Source organism: Anastrepha obliqua, chromosome 4 (assembly GCF_027943255.1).
Source record: "Anastrepha obliqua isolate idAnaObli1 chromosome 4, idAnaObli1_1.0, whole genome shotgun sequence".
NCBI lineage: Eukaryota > Metazoa > Arthropoda > Insecta > Diptera > Tephritidae > Anastrepha > Anastrepha obliqua.
In genome coordinates, this window is record NC_072895.1 from 76,595,421 (window position 1) to 76,612,783 (window position 17,363).

The following is a 17,363-nucleotide window of genomic DNA, read 5'->3' on the forward strand; positions in this document are numbered from 1 at the left end:
GAGTTAAAATATTTATAAAAGAGTGAAAGTAAACTTATGAAAATCAACAAACCATGTCCCAATCCCGTTATTAACGTTCCTACAATTAATTACCAATAGTATTCGAAAATGGTATCAAAGACAAAAGTAAACAATATTGAGCATGATGGAAAGAATAATGAGATGGCGCCTATCGTGGTCCCGTTACTTTGCGCTCAGTGAATTTGACAACTAGTTACGTGATTTTAGCTCCAGTATGGGCAGATTACCATTTTCGTAACTTGATTTTGCATTTTATTTTTGTTATTTAGTCTCGGAGTTTTAGTTCTTTCTTCATGACATTTTTCTAGCTGTTCTAATTAAAATGTCATGTTTATAATTTTGTAAAATATACATTTTTTAATAATTATTTAAATAATTCACTCAGTTTTATTTACAATAGCTTTACTTTTTTTTAACATCTGGTGGCATTGCCCGCGATTGCAGGTGTTGTTGGTGTTCTTCTGCTTTCGGCAGTCAAATCTCTCTCTCGCTACTCCAGTGTTTCCTAGCTTTTGATATAAAAACGCACTAAAATGCCCATTCAAAGAAAATAACCCAACAAATTTTTATTGAATCACTTAAAGAACTTTGTATGCGTGACAAATTGTCTTTAAAATGTGCGTTTTTTTTAAATAAATGTGTTATGCTTATGTACAATTTAATTTATGAGGTTTTTTTGTTAAGCGAGACTCTTTTGTTAAGGGAACGACTTTTTTGCTATATTTGAAGTTATGTAACTAGATAAGGTACTCTTTTTGTAAAAATGTCAGTATGGTTTCTTTAGTATTTTCCGGTATTTTCTTGTTTATTTTTACAATGAATATAACTCTTAATGTCCTATGTCTCACTAAGGATTGATGACCGGAAGAAACGAAACACCTCTATGGTTTTAATTCGCATTCAATAAATTCAAAGGCTTTTTAAAATGTGTAAAAAGGTTTTCAATCTTAAGAAGAGTTGAGAGAGGGGCATTTAATATTTTTGCATAACCTTAAATGGAGCCAAAAATTAAATTTGCACTTTCAAATTATCAAATTTTATAAGAGTAAAAAAAATTTCATTAGCACTAAAATCTTCTCAGAGTGACCTTTTTTAACATTTTTTTGTTTAATAATATAGTTTGTTTTTTAACTTAAAGTTTCGGTAGCTTTAAATTAAAAAAAAGAAAAACACGAAACTTAAAAATTTTTGCCTTTTGGGTATAAAAAAGCACTAAATTTATTGCGAAGAGCAAATGGGTGGCAATACTGCACAACTCAGCAAACGTGACGTCACGTACGCTCTGATGGGCTCAATCTTCTTTCTATCATTCTTGAATATTGAGTATATGTTCGTACATACGTATAGGTGTATTAGGTACAACCCAAGAATGATAGAGAAACAGATTTTGACTTCCGAATTCGTCGTGTCGGAAGAGTCCATCAATAAATAAACAAAAGGGAGGGGAATCACTTGTTTGTGAAGAGGAAGAGTAGGCGAAAGCCATGGAAACAACCAAGCTTAAGGGGTTACATGAGTTTCGTCGGGTAAAAAAAAGGTCTAGTGTCAATATTTTTTTCTATGTAAAAAAAATATTTATTTAATTCAAACTTTTTTCTGTCTTATAGATACATATTTAAAGAATAATTTCTGAAATTTTCAAAAATTTTAACTCCTCCATTGTGACGTCATTTCCGGTGACCCCTCGAAAAAAAGGTGCGTCCGCGTTGTCAGCATAACTCCTGACATGATGAAAAAAACAAAAATAAGTGTTTTAGTTAAGACCATAAACTCGTGCTTGAACGAAGGAAAGAAAAAAAAGTAAAAATTGGAATTTTGGCAGACATTTTTCCAAAAAAATGAAAATTTCGGTCAAATTTGCTTGACATTTTGTTTTTTTTAAATAGTTGTAATGAAAAAAAAAAAAAAAATCCTTCGTTCAAGCACGAGTAAATTGTATTTCGAACAACTGCATATGTAAAATTTCATCAAGATCGGTTGAGTAGTTTTCGAAAACATTTGACAACCGACTTTGAAAGCACAGTTCCGAGAAAAACGCGTTCAAAGTTTTGAGAAACAATAAAAGTGGCTTGGAGCGCACACATTCCGAAGGATGTATCTCCGAATTTATTATTCGGATCGACTTGAAAATTTTGGATAATATTCCTGATATGTTGTAGAAATTAATAAGCAAAAAAAAAAAAAATAAATCGATTTTTTGAACCAACGAAACCCATGTAACCCCTTAAGAAATTATTCAAATACATATATATACTTTCTAGACGTTTTATATTTATTTGTGCTTTAAAAATTTAACACACGGGACTTCGTTTGCATTAGTTTGTTTAGTTTTAATCTCACATATCACAATATTACCAAGCCATTTACACAATTTTCACACACATGTAATTTCGCCTACTTTTGTTTGTTTTGAGGTTAGGTTAGGTTTTTGTGGTAGTCGGCTTAAAGTAGCCAAATTCACTTAGACCATGTACATAGATACGTTGTGATACCACTGTTACATACTGTTAGTTTTCATGGACCCAGTTAGACTCTCTTATGAAGCGTAAGATAGGTTTTATCCCAACACCGGATAGTTCCGTAAGTGAGTCAGAATGGTAGATTCCCAACAACCCTGCTCTACTCCTAGCTAAGGCTGTACAATTACAAAGGAAGTGGTCCACTGTTTCTTCCTCGTCTCTACAACTTCTGAAGTACTCATGTGAAAATATTCCTAGCCTAGCCTAGTGCCTGCCTAACAGCCAATGACCGGTGGCACAAGCCACGACATTCGAGATGTTTTATCTCGACAGGGTAAGCAACTCTCCTGATCTTCTCTTATCCATTTGGGGCCAAATTAGCCTGGATGTTAAACACGTATTTTCTTCTCTCCATGACCTTTTGGCCTCCTGGAGAGTATTATTTTTTATCCTTAATTTGTAAGTTGTCATAGGGATTCCAAAATTGCCTCCGTTTTCAAGAAATTGAAGATTAGTACCCTTTTCTGGCTGGCTCATCGGCCCTGCAATTTCCTTCAATATCTCTATGTCACGGAACCCATATAAGGCTGACCTTGAAGACAGTGCTAATATCATTTAGAGTTGCCACCCACACCTTGCCTGCTGGTAAAGAACATCGTTGAAGAGTTTAGTGCTAAATTTAAACATAAAGAGAGGATTGCTAAGTATAAATAAATTATTGACGAGTTATTTATTACTTGGCATGTGTGGAAGATGGAGCGCTCCCTATAGTCTGTATTTGTATAGAGAGATAATTTTTCTTTTTTTTGCTCTTCCACCTTCGAATTGTATATTAATCGAAACCAATACTTTTAGGCAGGGGGGTATATATATATATACATAAGGTATATATCATATATACTACATAATAAGGTGGGAGACAGGCTATTTTTTTTTAAGTTTACATTCCGACAGAGAAAAATATTATTAACTAACGAGCAGTTTGTTTTGAATTTATAATATGAGGTACATACAATTCTTAAGGTGCAATTCTATTTAGTTCATGTTTTTGGCGTTTCAATCGTTTTCTCCAATTAGTTGGATTAATAAAAATGCCTCCGTATTGACGTTGTTTTTTAATAATGCATCGTGGGCCTTTGCTGAGTTTTTTATTGTGTCTGCTACTGAAACAGGCTAATGACGTTTCCTTTATTTCCTCTTCATTTTCATTGGAAAAAAATATTAATTAACTTTTATTTTAAAACCTTATTTAGTTGGTGAAACCCCTAACGGCAGCGGGGACTCTTTACAACTTTTGGAAGATGAAGACAGCAAAACTGTGCCATCCAGCGAAAAACAGGAACCACAATTGTCGTACGATGACAAACAGCAAGGAGAGGAGACTCACGAAACAAATCCAATCCTTACGTCTGGTGAAAGCTCTAAATATGATGGTAAGTTTTAAAGTTCACGTGTTAGAGATGCAGAAAGTAAATCTATTCATCAGCAACTGTTTACTATTTGTGACAATTTTTTAATCTCACGCACTATGTATCTGCCCAATTTATTCATTCTATCGTACCTTAAAACATATTAAAATTTCAATATAAACTATTTCATAGCAATATCAAATTTAACTAAGTAGTTCTGATGTGTTTTCTGTCTTCTTAATGGCAGCGGAAGGTATCCTAATAAAAAATTCCTTAGAAATATTGCCACTTATTTAAATAAATACCGATATTGCGGAAAAGAATGTTAGATTGATATACATACGTATTTGTTCAACAAGTGAGAAATATTTGCACATTTTGCGATTATTCGTTTATATATTTATATGCATATATTTCTCATGCATACCATATATTTTGTCTCGATTTCTATAGAAGAGGGTTTGATAATGAGCAGAGTTTTTTGGAGTTCTCGACTTCAGTTCCGTTGACATGGCCGCTTCATTTTTTAATTAGGATTGTAGAATCATAGTTGGACCTAATTATCGCAAGGATTATTCCCTAAGATATTTAGAGCTTTATGCTGTATCCGAATGGAAGTGGTTTTCATGGCAAACTTTTTATATCCGAAATACACTCGGAGCTCTGTCATTGTCTGTCGAGGAACGGCCCCTTTTTTCGATCATCGGGGGCCAATCTAATGGTCATGCACAAATCTACTTTGGCTTATATAACATTGAAACTATTTGACCAATTCGATTCTAAGAAACTACATTGTACCGTCCTATAATATTAGCTAATAATAATATATTCAATAAAATGTATAGTCATCACTATAAGCTATAATGACTTCAAATTTTCAATCATAGAGTGACTATGTGTTGTTAATTTCTGCACAAGTTGTGGAGGTAATCGCATCCAAATCAGCCGAATTTGTCTTGATAACTGTGTGATCTCCATATTTGTTTTCTTTTGAGTTTTGCTTAACTATTGCCCAAATATTTTCAATAGGGTTGACACCAGCCGAGCTCCTCCTCCTATTTGTACTGTGCGTCTTGATGTTGTTCCACAAATGGAGGGACCTACAGTTTCAAGCCGACTCCGAACGGCAGATATTTTTATGAGGAGCTTTTCTTCCATGGCAGAAATACACTCGGAGATTTGCCATTGCCTGCCGAGGGGCGACCGCTATTAGAAAAATGTTTTTCTTAATCTGGTGTTTCACCGAGATTCGAACCTACGTTCTCTCTGTGAATTTCGAATGCTAGTCACGCACCAACCCATTCGGCTATGAAGTGTCAAAACACCATAAATTTTTTGTGTGAAATTAGTTTTTACTGATTTCAAAGACAAAATTGTTCAAAAATGATTACAATTTTAGCATATATTCACTTTAGCTCGATATGCTCACCTTTTGCCTTGCCTACGAGGGGTGCCTTTTATATTTGGGGATTTGGCAACCCTGGTGTTGCAATCTGGCAACTGACAGCTGTATCGCAAAGTTTGACATTTTTTGGCTTTTACGTACTCAGAACGTTTTGAAATACCAGCGCTATTTGTGTTGTTTACAGTAACTTAAAAGATTCATCTCGGTCCAAAAATGGAATTAAATCGTGAACATTTTCGTGCGATTATTTTTTACAACTTTCGACGTGGATTAACTCAGCAACATTGCATGGATGGACTTAATTCATTTTTTGGCGATGAAGCTCCATCAAGGACCAGTGTTTATCGATGGTATGGTGAATTCAATCGTGGTCGTAGTTCACTCCAAGACGAATTTCGTGAAGGTCGTCCAAAATCAGTTGTTGTTCCGAAAACCATTGATGCTGTGCGCGAACTGATATTGCAAGATCGTCATGTGACCTATCGTGAGATTGAGACAATCTTAGGCATTAGTGGGACCAGCATACATGCAATATTGCATAACATTTGACTGTCAAAAAAATTTGTTCGCGTTGGATCCCACATAGTTTGTCAATCGCTCAAAAAAAGGCTCGTGCCGATTGGTCGAAGGAAATGCTCAAAAAATACGATCGCGGGGCTTCGAAACACGTCTATGACATCGTAACAGGTGATGGATCATGGATTTACGCGTATGAGAGCTAAAGTAAACAGCAGTCTACTGTATGGGTGTTTCAAGATGAGCCAAATCCAAAAAAAGTTGTTCGCGTACGAAGCAATTCCAAGCAAATGCTCGCTTGTTTTTTCGGAAAAACTGGGCATGTCGCAACCGTACCACTAGAACAACGCAGAACAGTAAATTCTGAGTGGTACACAACCATTTGTTTGTCAGTTGTCTTCCAAGAAATTAGGAAAACCAATCGCCAAAGACGGATCACTCTTCACCAGAACAATGCGAGCTCTCACACATCGGCTCAAACAACTGCATTTTTGAGCACCCAAAACATCGAATTAATGGGTCATCCGCCGTTTAGTGCTGCCTTGGCACCGAATGACTTCTTTTTATTCCCGTACGTAAAAAACAAACTGAGAGGCCAACGTGTTTCGACACCTGAAGAAGTGGTTGCGGCATTCAGAATGCATGTTTTGGAGGTACCTCATTCAGAGTGGCAAAAGTGCTTCGACAATTGGTTCAAACGCATGCAAAAGTGTATAGATCTTCATGGAGAATATTTTGAAAAACAATAAAGTGATTTTCGATGATTAAAATTTGTTTTTGTTCTCTAATCCCGAAATATAAAAGGCACCCCTCGTATAGCCTTCAAACGGTCAAAAAATGAGTTGCATGCTGCACGAATGTGATCTTGAGGTATTTTGGCCCATTCTCGTATAATCGCTTTTTTTAGCGCATCCATACTGGCATATTTTTTAGTCCTCACCTTGCTCTCCAAAATGGACCAGATGGAATAGTCCATCGGATTTGGGTCTGGCGAATTCGTAAGCTATTGTGTGGACGAAATGAAGTGTGGAACATGATTTTTTAACCATTCTTGGTTCACACGAGCTTTACGAGACGGTGGTGAGTCCTGTTGGAACGTCTATGGTCTACGACCGAAATGTTTGCGTGTCCACGGCTCTAAAGCAGCTTCTAAAACATTTTCCCCATAATAAGTCGCATTCACTTTGACACCAGGCTCGATAAAAACGATTCGAGAGCGTCCATCAGCGGTCACTGCGGCCCAAACCATTATTTGCGATGGGAAATTGCCTCGAGTGGCCATACGTAGGCTCAAATTCTCGTATGAGCGTTCGGTCAAGTAAACACAATCATTTTAAGTGTTTATGAACTGCCCAATTGCGAAGTTTTTTTCATCAGAAAACACAATGTTAGGAAATTCGTCACGTTCGTGCAATCGCGCCAACAACTCCTTTGCTCTTTCGCACCGAACTTTGCTTTTCTAGGGTGAAAGATCGTGTGCTTTTTGGAACTTGTAAGCCTTGACCTTGAGCTCATTTTTTAATATGCGTCGAATGCTGTCTTGCGATATTTTCAGTTCTTTGGCCATTTTTCTTCCACTTCGACGTGGATTTCGTTCAAGTCGAGCCTTCACTTTCCGAACCATTTCTGGCGTTGTTGCGGTTTTTTTTTGGTCCACCTCCATAGCGTTTTACAATGCTACCAGTATTATTGTAACGTTTTATAGTAAGATACACAAACATTTTATTCACTTTGAGGTGACTGAGCTCACGAACAATGGCTGGTTGTGATTTTCCAGCCAAATATAACGCAATCACACTATTACGTTTGAAATCCATCACAGAAAAAAAAATCAACAAAACTGAGAGGCAAATGCTTTTGATGGCTCATAAACAATATATTGAACTGTCATTAGAACAATTTTGACGTTGATGTTGTTACAGATACAAGCAGTGTGAAGTTGGTATCGGTTCATATCGTTCACCCTGTATATATAACCACAATTAAACGACCAAATCCTTTTTCGGAGAAGCAGCCCCAAACATGAACCTTAATTGGATGCTTAACAGTCCGTTGAAGTTGTCGATTATCAGCAGATCACCTTAACCGATGTATGCAACTATTCTTCCAAAAGGAATGTTATTTTTGCCAAATTGCGTCCAATTTGCCATAGCACAGCTTTTTTTCAAACGTCCTGGAATCGTGTCTTTGGATACATTGACACGACTTTTCTTTAAATCTGCTTCGCTTTACGCAACGGTAAGTTCAGATTTGTCATAAACAAATCAATGATCTTCTGATCGTGCTTTGGAGAGGTACTTTTTTTGGACCTCTTCCGGAGAACTCGGTAAGGTTTTATTTATGATTGCCTTAGATTTTCTGAAATATTTAACTGCAGATACAAATGACCGATGTTTGGATCTTTAAGGTGTGTATATAGGAACACACTGATAAAAATCTTTTTTCATACGTATGACTCATTTGGAAAACCAACGAACGCTTTCTAAATTTCTCACAAAACTTGCAAATTGTACAGCGCGTATTGCGAAAAGGATACGCCTATTTAGCAGCATTTTAATTGTTTTATAATCGACCTCTAAGTTTGAATTTTGACGGACAGCCTCCCATTAGATATACAGTCTAGAAAGATCTAGCTCTAGAAAAAATCTGCTTTTATTAATAATTAATTTTTGTTTACACGGCGCAATTGTGACAAAAAAATTACTGTAATCCTGCTAACCTGTGTACGGTCCGAAACGGTAATCGGGGTAGAAATTTTTTCGAAGTTTTATTTCTGATTCTTTAACACAAACAAATACACAAAGTTGATACAAAAGAATCCACGAAAGAGTTAATATATGTACAGTTACAGTTTATTCAAAAGTTCAATTTGCTTGCTGCTGACGTAAAAGTTGTTACAAGTTATTGAGTGCTACGCCAAATCTGCAGATCGTTTTTGAATGGAAGCATCAAATTCAGGTGTGTGCATTATAGGTATATCTCCAGAAATGATCAATGGTTTTAATATTTTCGTATTACTAGGTTAGGTTAGGTTAAGTTAGGTTGATATGGTATTACTAGGTTGTTCAAAAGTTTTGCGAATCGATAAGAGAGGACATTGCTACTAGCCTAATTTTTTTTTGTTATATTGGTACACTCTTCATATGAACGTATGTTAAGTTTCATTTCAATCTATCGATTCAGCATTGACTACACGCCATTTAGTACCGACGGTCACAGTATTTTTTACAATGGAAGAAATTAATGCGGTGATTGAATTTTTATTTTAGGAAGGTTTAAAAGCAACTGAAATTTATGAACAAATGTTGAAAGTGTATAAGGCCTTTTCACCATCAATTACAATAGAAAGATTGAGACGAAGATAAAGACGATCCACGTTCAAGTCAAGGGCGTCCAAAAATAGCAATAACACTAGAAATCGTATAAAAAATACAGGGAATCGTATTAGAAAATCGTCAAATGACTGAAAGAGATTTAGAAGACATCTCATTGGGCTGTGTAAGTAAGCTGTGTGCACAATGGATGCCGCATTCGCTAATAATGGAAGAAAAACACATTCGAATGCGACTTTATCAGCAACATTTTGAGCGCTTTCGAAAGGATAAAAAGGATTTTGTGCGTCGATTCATCACGATGGATGGGATTTGGGTCTATCACAATGATCCCAAATCAAAACAAGAGGCTGAAGAGTAGTGCGAACCTGGCTAGTTCGTTTCCAGAAATCGGCCAAGAAGATGTTAGCGTAAGTTTTTTGGGATGGGACAGGAATTTTGTTTGTGAATTATTTGCAAACTTGTAAAACAATAAATTCTGAATATTACATTCTGTCAAAAAAGTACCGGGATAGTTTAATAAAGTGCAAAATAATTGTTTAATCATCAAAACTTATTGTGTCACCTTCAAAATATTCTCCATTTGAAGCAATACACATATGCCAATGATTATTCCAGTCATCAAAGCACCTTATAATCGCGTTTGAAGAGACCTTCTTCAGCTCCTTCAGCGAAGCGAGGCCATTAGCCTCTATCGACTCAAAGCGGCGGATTGGCAATCGAAGTTTTAGGAAAAGGAAAAAGTCACAGGGTGCTAAATCCGGTGAATACGGTGGTTGTTCGATGATATTTGTCGAGTTTTGGCCAAAAATGTTGTTGTTCACTATATGAGCTTTGTGAGACGGTGCGTTATCATGGTGTAAGATCCATGGGTTTTCTTTTTCCTCAAATTGGGCCGTTTCCTACGCACATTCTCTCTCAAGCGTCGCATAACTTCCAAATAATATTCTTTATTTACCGTAGAAACATTTGGAACGAATTCCGAGTGCACAACACCATGATAATCAAAGAAAATGAGTAGCATAACTTTCACTTTTGACCGACTTTGACGTGGTTTTTTGGGTTTCGGATCATATGGATAGCGTCATTCAGCCGTCTGTTGACTGGTTTGCATGGCAAACTCATATACTCACGTCCCATCACCTGTTATTATGCGCTGGATAAACGTTGGGTCCGAATTCACTTGCTCAAGCATGTCTTCAGCCACCTTCTTCCGATGAATTTTTTGAAAGAAATTCAACTCTCTTGCAACGAGTGGACAGCCACGCGTCTCATGCTCAATTGATGGTGTAAAACGTTGCGAATTTATTCGTGACACACGCTAAGGTCTCGATCTACCTTTCTCAAACTTAAATGATGGTATGATGGTTTTTCAGCACCATTGCCTTGACTTTGTCGACGAGCAACCAGCTCGGGGCAAATGTTCCATGACTTCTCGGCCCTCTACAAAAGCTTTATAGCACTCGTAGACCCGTGTTTTTGATAAAGAACACTTCGTAGGCTTTCTGAAACATTTTCGACGATTCGGCACATGAAATCCCTTTCAAAACACAAAATTTAAGAAACATTTTTTGTTCCATATTTCTATCCATAGTGAAAATCGGGGAGCACACCTGCGATTGACTGATATAATTAAATGTCAAAAACAAGCTAATTGACAGATCACCCTCAAACTCCGCGACACTAGAGACGATAGTTGTACCAACATTCCAGGAAAAAAATTTAGATATATGTGTAACGTGCGCTTTTTAAATGAACAAATCCCGATATTTTTTTTGGCAGAATGTATTGTAACCTTTTAGATCAATTGAAGGAAAAAATTCGTGAAAAAGACCCAGTTTGCAAAAGAAAAAAATTATTTTTCATCAGGACAATGCACCGTGTCTCAAGAGCATTTGACAATACCTAAATTCCATGAATTGAAGTTCGAATTGTTAGAGCATCCACCGTATTCACTAGATTAGGCCGCTAGCAACATCCATCAGAGTGGATCTTTAATTTTAGGAATTTCGATTAAAAAATTATCTTTATACAGGCTAACATTTTTTGCTATATTACAATGACTTTCATGGAAGACATTATTTCATTTACAGAAAAGTGGCATTTTTGCGAAATTAAAAGCTTATAAAATTCTCGACTGAAGTGAAATCGCGTTGTGCCCGAAAAAATTAAAGTCTTATCTCGACTGTTCTGCTCTGAAAGTTCTTTGGACGAAATGTGACTATAAAGTTTCACGTTTATTTCTTGCAAAGATCTGTTTAATGGGGCATTTTTCCTGCTCATATCAACAACACCTTTACACATATCAATTACAAATAAATTAACATGGCGCAAGATTTTGCTAGGAACATTGTAATATAATTTGCTTAGTAATAGAGAGTTATCAATCTTAAGGAAAATAACATCAAAATTATAATAGCGGTCCCGCTCGCATAGGAGTAGTTTTGAGGGATTTAGGATATGTACATATATAAAAGAATTACAAACAATAATTTCATAGGCATCCGTTGCTATGCCTCGATGAATAAAATCAAAACAACCAATTAGAAAAATATCAAGCAAAATTATTTTTATTAATTTTCTATCTCAAACCGTTTTTGAACTTTGCATTTGGGTCATAGTTGAACAGCTTATGGAGATTATGAAGTCTAGAGTGTGCTATAAATAGTGGGAAATAGGAAAAACTAAGATTTTTTAGATTAAATTTAAGCAAATATTCGATTCTTAGTGACGAATGAGAGTGGTGGCGTGGCCTAGGGGCTGTGGGAAAGGAGTTCCATCATAAAAACATGCCTATAACCTAGAATTTCCCACGGCGGGCAAAAATAGGAGGAGGAGCTCGGCCAAACACCCAACAAAAAATGGACACGCCAATTATATATGTATCAGAAACATCAATGAAGATCGACCAGAAATTTTCGAAGTTTTTAGAGATTTCTACTCGCATATTCAAATTTATATATGTTTTACATAAATACGAATGCAACAGGATATTTGAACATTCCAGCTAAACCTCATGTTTAAAAACTCTTTGGGAGAATCTACAATCTTCTTTCAGCAGCAAAGTTGAGACTAAGGAGCTCATTCAAGAAGAAATTAACGAAGTAGAAAGCAAAAAGTTCATATTGTTCCTACTCAAATCTTTAATGAAAACAAATCAATTTTAGATAGCCGCAGATTGATGGAAAATGACAAAACACCTTGCAAAAATTGTTACTTATGCAAATGAATGAGCTATAAAAGTATGCAGCTTCTTTTTCGAAACCACACTACTTATGCTTAATGCAGAGAGAGTATTTTTCACATCGCTTATATACTTAATAGTTCGGATAAGAATATAATACATAAATTGGTGATTGAAAAAAGGATACAAATGATGCAGCGGAAAATCGGATATAAGATGGATGTTCTTGTTGACGGTAGCAATCAATAACATTTTGCTTATCAATCCAGCTTAGGAAAGACATATGCGAACAAATAAATTTTATTTTATGGTGCCTTGGCGGTTGAGTTCTACAACTCGGGGTAGCAGAAGGTTAAATATATTACACTATGTATTGGGAATTACTCTTTCTGAAGCCACAGTTGGTATCAAAGTTTGGAGAGGTCCTTTTCAATTCTGATGGATCTGCTGTCCTTGTTGATCGTCATTTTATACAATCAAAATTTTAGTTTTGCGGTGATACCAAATTGAAATATCGCGACTTATAAGTATAGTAAATTCTTTTCGTGCTGTCGGAAATGACTTTAAAATCGACAAAGAAATGGTGTGTGCTCAGTATTTTTCCAAAACTTGGCGTTTTAAGGCATCATAAGGACAGATCAGGCCAAACAACGTACCAAATCATTGGCGGGATTCCCCAAGGATCTGTCCTTGTCCAATACTTTGAAATGTCATGTACAATAGGGTCCTCAAACTAAAACTCCCAGACGATGCGGCTGTCATAGGCTATGTGGATGATATTGCGCTTGTAGTTACGGATTGATACATAAACCAGCTGGAAGCAAAAAAAATAACGCAGCAGCAAGGCAGCAAGACTATGGATGACAAAGGCCGGATTGGAATTGGCATCCCAAAAACCGAGGCAGTACTTATCAGTGCGCGGATATTGAAGAATGAAATAAAACTACGTATCGGCACCCATGAAATACTCTCTAAGGAGTATCTTGGCGTGACAATAGACAGGCGACTTAGCTACGAGCAGCACTTATTTGTGGTAAGCGCAAGAGCTGATGCCAGCAATGGAGCACTAACAAGCAGCATTTATTTGCGGTAAGCCCAAGAGCTCATGGCATCAGTAATAAGGGTGGCTTATGGATACATAACGGTCTCAAGAGACGCAATAGGTGTTTTCGCGGACAAACTACCAGGTGACATTCAGGCAAAGAAATTGAGCCGTCTCTATGGCAGACGACGAGCTAAGCCGTCATTCGAAGAAAAAGCTGAAGAGTGACTGCATTGAATAGAGGAATGGCAAAGCAAATGGGATGCGTCAACTAACGGACGCTGGACTCAAATATTAGCCAATGGATGAGCAGGAAACGCGGAGACGTACAGAGTAGCAACGCAACATGCAGCGAAGAAATCAACAACAGCTTTCAACAGCTGTGCTTAGTGCACACGACGGCATCAGAACACGACATGCCGGTAATATTTACGACATCTTTTCCGATGTTCCATTTGCTGCAGAACCACTTTTGAAGTGGAAGCAATGGATACTATTGATAGCGTTTAACCTCCACACGCCCATGTGAGAGGAACTTGGAGCAGGTACCTATTGTGTCAATAGGCATAAACGCGGCTCCACCTTGATGAGGTGTTACCACGGTTCCGGGGTGGAATTCGGTCGATAAGGAGGATTGTTAAAGTGTTAGTGGGAGCATGCTCCATATACCACTGGCGCGAAGGCTCCTTTGATTATGTTTCTGACATTTTGGTTTAAACCTCTTTAAAAAAAGGTCAGATGAGTTGATCGACGACATACTAAGCTCAATAGAACCTTATTTGCGATTTTCAGAAGACTAATTCTGCAACTGTAGATTCTGGTGGAAGGAAGTAAAAAAAAAAATGTTTGGTGTATCGGTAATTTTAGAGTTTACATCAGAATTTAGTTTAGGGAGTTAAAGATGGATAAGTGATGTACTCAGTAGTCTACGTAAAAGAAAAAACGGAGAGTTGTGGAATATTTGAACCTTTTAAAATCTCAATACATGAAGCAATAATTAAAGGTGATGTAAGTAGCCAATTTTCACCCTGTGTTAGCCATCTTGAAGCTACTTAATAAATCCGTGTTGTCCTCTTGGAAAAGCTACTTTTTATTTCAGAGCAAATTCTAAAGAAAAAGTACTCAAAAGCGTAGAAGTTAAAATTTTTGCTGAAAAAGTTAGCAGGCAATACTGTTTTGCCTATTCCATTTCGCACTTTCGCATCTTTCAATTCTATTGAAAGTTCTGTGAAAATTACATTACAATTGTGCTTTTCATTGCGATAAATAGCTACCATATAGCCACATTTAGGTAAGTCTTTTTAATAAAAGCTAATTATTTTGTAAATTAATGGCATTTTTCACTATTTAGGTCGATTATGTCTTACATATCGTGGTAGTCGATTATTTGGAGTCGCCTTTCTGCTGCCGAAAACTACCGGTTGGTGAATTTTCATAAACGTAAGTCCAGATCAGACATTTGTATAAATTCTTATTAAACTTTTTCATTAATAGGTTTTTAGAACAGAGTTTTTGCAAATATAATAGTGACCACCTTACATACAATACATAAACTACAGTTAGTAAGTTCTATTAGAATATTTGCTAATAAATTGGTTTTAAAAGTTTTTATTTGTAGGACTTCACAGACGAGCAAGTGCAGCGGAAGATGTGTGTTGAAGAGCTGGTTTTTAGAAACGAAGGCATGTATGCGCGTATTTCTACCGCGTATTTCTACCATTTCATAGATGACATTGATCGTGCTGTGTATGATGGTGCAAATACCTAGTAAGTGTTTGACATGTGACGGTCATTATGTGCCTAGTTCTGCTACCACTGAAATCAATTTGGCTTCCGAACTGGCTCTTCACGCTACCCGGTCTAGAACAATATGCTGTACGTAAATGCATGCGCAACACCTACACGAGCAAGTCCTCGCGCTTTACGTCTACATTTACATGTAAGTTGTAGTGCTATATTTATGAATTAACAATTTTTAAGATTTTTGGTTTACAGGTTTTTGATTTCTGCCCGAATCATCGCAATTACTAAAAGTGGATTATGTTATCAATATAGAAATTTTTCGATGTATTAGTTTTAGACTATATGAATATATTTTCCTAACTATACTAATAAAATATTAAGGTAGACAAATTTTAAACAATAAACTAATAAATTTATAATTTTTTCAATTTTAACTCTTCTAACTCCAATGTTTTTCTTACGTGGAGGAATGATCGACTGAACTTCTGCTTTCGCAATGTCTTTGATAGCTTACACGAAGATGCTCTTGAATATATTGCCAATTTCATAATACGCAAATTAAAGTTGACCGATTGTTCATGCAATGAGCCTACATTTACTTGGGTTGACACTTTATCTAAGGGCGGATTAGTTAAACCAAGCACCGAGTTCTTAGATAAAATTAAAATGTTGGAATCAGCGTTTAACCAATTCAACGGCAGGGAGCTTTACGGTGGGATATCATTTTTAAAAAAACATCATTTTTGTAAAAACAGTTATGAAACGTACATTTACGTTCGTACGGTACTGAAATGAGGAAATTTGCAACACGTCGTAATGCAAAGGTTACTAAACATGGCTTTATATGCATAAGAGTGAAATAATTTTCCAAAATATTTTTGTTTACTAGCTGCATTTCCATTTTAATGTAATGAAAATACTCTTTTAGAGACTCCATTTTTTTACTTTTGTCTCGTTTCCCATCTAACTAATATTTGTTTTACAACTGCGAACTAACTTAAAACACATATATAAGTAACATCACATATTTCTGCGTGTAATCCGAAGGTGTTATGCGTTGGGGCTCGATATGTATCAGCCCATGGAAACAGCAGAGTTCATTGATACGGTGAATGGTTGGTTCGATATTTTCAATACAAAGTTTTCGAATTTTCAAACTGCTGCTGCAAAAAAGCCCTATGGGATGGACTTGAGCCAGCAGGATGAAATAATAAGTAAAAATACATATACAGTAGGTTCTGTTTTTATGCGGCTTTTTTTTATGCGGTTTTGAAATAGTGCGGTTTTTTTTTAATTAAAAAATGTATGTCGACCTATCGGGAATTGTACATATAAACAAGATTCTAAACCAGCTAAGCAAAAACTCAACACAGATTACATCAAAAATGCTAACCCTACAAGTATGGAACCGCCTGCATAACCATCTAGATCAGACGTGTACATTTCCTCAAGTGACGGAAGTGATTTTACGCCAAATCCTAAATGAATGCGCAACATGCGGGTATTGTCTGATTCTATTTCTGACGTAAATTTATTTTTCGGTTCTGACGTTTCTTAAATAAAGATATAATTTTCAAAAATACAATATTTTGTTTATGCGATTTTATTTAATTATTTCAGATTCATGCGGTCTATGGAACGTATCTATAGTTATAATATGGGACTAGTGCCCTTTTTTATGCGATTTTATTACATTATTTCAGATTTATGCGGTTCTTAGCACTTTTGAAACGTATCGATAGTTTTACTATAGAACTGGTAGCTTTTTTATGCTGTTTCTTGCGGAACGTATCTACCGCATAAAAACAGAATCTACTGCAGAGGTATATGACACAAATCCATGGGAATAGTTAAGTTAAAAATATAAATAATTAAGTACCACTTATAAAATAACATAAAATTATTCTACGGCTTACAAGGACCTTTTTCAATTTTTTACTACATTTTCAGAAAGGGGATAAACTTATGCCCTTTTTTCCCTTGCTTCTAAATTGCATCAATGGATTAAGTAGCATCCGAAATCAGATGTCAAACTTTACTTAACCTTGTATAATTGAATCATGATCTCAATAGATGGGTTTTTTTGCGGCAAAGGGCAAAAAAAACTTGAAGTCTCGTAATACACCACAAAATTCAAATCAATCGTCGGAAATACGTACGTCAAAACGGAAAATAAGTCAAAAGGAAAATGTGTAGAGCTTAATTTTGTTAGTGTCAAATTTCAATATGCGTAAGTTGCGGTACATATTTTT

At 36.1% G+C, this 17,363-nt stretch overlaps 1 long non-coding RNA gene across 1 annotated transcript; it reads left to right on the forward strand.

Annotated features, from left to right (window-relative positions):
* Positions 1-14,572: 14,572 nt before the first annotated feature.
* LOC129245305 (uncharacterized) lies at positions 14,573-15,521 on the forward strand. Its single transcript, XR_008582403.1, has 5 exons — positions 14,573-14,659; positions 14,720-14,808; positions 14,863-14,930; positions 14,987-15,307; positions 15,364-15,521. It is a non-coding gene; the product is annotated as an uncharacterized LOC129245305 (long non-coding RNA).
* Positions 15,522-17,363: the final 1,842 nt, after the last annotated feature.